Raw genomic sequence first — 2,183 nt, 5'->3', positions numbered from 1 at the left:
TGAAGATTTTCATGATTTCAGAAATGTCAACGTGGGAAAATGTTGACAACTATTTGAGGCAGGACGGTCTCCCAACGCTACTGAGACTGTGTACAATGGATATCGTCTCTCCCCTTCCCGCCTTAGGGATAATTGTGTTCCTCCAGTCTCACCGAGGAGACCCCCTAAGTGACTTGGCCTTGCGTTTGAACTGTTCCCTGAACGGAACTGTGGCGCTGGAGTCTCCTGTGACTTGCTTGTGATACTCGACTGTGAGAGTCACCCAGGCCAGCGCTACAGCTGCGGTTGGTGGGGGGTATCCCACTGCTTACTGTGACCGTGGATTTTCCAGGCGATGGACAGCTGGGCTGTCTCCAGGGGCTTGCTCTTCTCAATGTGCTGCAAACATCCTCAGAGTTGTCCCCTAAAATACACGCGCCAGGGTTTCTTCAGGGTGAGGCTCAAGCGGGCCTGCGGAGTGTGGACCCCAGCCTTCCCTGTGCTGATTGCTGTGTCCGCCTCCCTTCCCTGCATGTCTGGAGGGGACATGGATCCGGTTCTTCATGTTCTTAAGCAACGGCCTTGATTTAACATCTACACCCAGGGACCTTCAGAGGGAAGAGGAGGTGGGAGAGGGAGGTGGTGGTGCTTCCCAGGCCGCAGGATAAGCCTCAGCTCGCGGAGGGGGGGGGGGGGGGGGGGCCGAGCAGCAGAGGGCCGGCAGGGGGAGGGCCAGGCAGGGGGAGGGCCGGCAGGGGGAGGGCTGGGCAGGGGGTGGGCCGGGCAGGGGGAGGGCCGGCAGGGGGAGGGCCGGCAGGGGGAGGGCCGGCAGGGGGAGGGCCAGCAGGGGGGAGGGCTGGACATGCGGAGCGCCCCGCAGTGCAGGGTGGGGCAGGCTCTGCACAGCCCAGGAGTCCACGCGAGGTCACCACCGTGCTAGGGAATTTGTCCATGTCACAAGGCGGCATTAAACAACAAAAGAGCGTTTCATTCTGAGACCGGTGGTTTTCCTTATTTAACACTAAGGAGGCTAATCCGGACTTGGTCCCCACACTCTGGCTTCTTGGATGAGCTTCAGAGGTTATGTCTCCTTGGCCCAGACACCGTGGTACCGCGACATTGCACGCCCTGAGCTGTACGGCACATGCCCGTGCTTAGTTACTGTGCGGCTGGAAGCTTGGAGCTCGGAGCCCCCTGCCCCGTTCCCACCGCCCTCCCTCTGGCAGCCACCACTTGGTATATCTTCGAGCCTTAAAAGAACTGCTCATGGTGGAAATGCCCTGGGCTCACACAAAACGGCATCAGCTTAAAACCAGGTTCCTAATGAAGAGCGAGGGCTGACTTGCCACCCGGTGTGTGTGTGTGTGGGGGGGGGGGGTGGGGGGGGTGGGGGGGCGGGGTGTGGGGGGGCGGGGGGAGCTGTTACAGATTTAGCAATCAGCATTACACGGAGCGAGAGACAGTAGCACAGCTTCCTCCTCATGCTCCATTAGCGCCTCAGTGTATGTGGTCCGCGTTAACTGAAAGGATGGTCCTTGGTATAATTAGGAAGTGAAGTGGGAAAAATATTTCTCTGCAACTCTCACTAGAAAGACCCTGTTAATTCACTGAAGTAAAACTGAATTCTCATGAACGTCTAGGTATTTGGTTGATTTGACCGGTATCATCCAATGGAATTGTTTGCAGATGGACATATTCTCATGTCCAAGGTGGTAGCCATGAGGCAAGTGTAGCTTATGAGGCTAGCATCGAAGAACTAAAAATTTAATTTAATCAGTACAAACAGCCACCTGTGGACAGTATAGCCCAGTGATGGCGAACCTATGACACTCAATTTTTTGGTTGATTTTTCTTTGTTAAATGACATTTAAATATATAAAATAAATATCAAAAATATAAGTCTTTGTTTTACTATGCTTGCAAATATCAAAAAATGTCTATATGTGACACAGCACCAGAGTTAAGTTAGGGTTTTTCAAAATGCTGACACGCCGAGCTCAAAGGGTTCGCCATCACTGGTCTAGACCAAGTTGTTCAAATCTTTGAAGCTGCCAAATAAGTCACTTCTCAAGTGTGAGAAGAAAGGTGATCCTGCTTAGATAATATTTTATACTCGTATAATGTCAAAATTTATAGCATTTTCAAAATGACCCTATGATTTCTGTTATTATTTTCATTTTGCATTGGACATGATAGAGACTTTA

The sequence above is a fragment of the Myotis myotis genome, unplaced genomic scaffold (assembly GCF_014108235.1).
Source record: "Myotis myotis isolate mMyoMyo1 unplaced genomic scaffold, mMyoMyo1.p scaffold_m19_p_16, whole genome shotgun sequence".
Taxonomy (NCBI): domain Eukaryota; kingdom Metazoa; phylum Chordata; class Mammalia; order Chiroptera; family Vespertilionidae; genus Myotis; species Myotis myotis.
Note: the sequence above shows the minus strand (reverse complement) of the source record.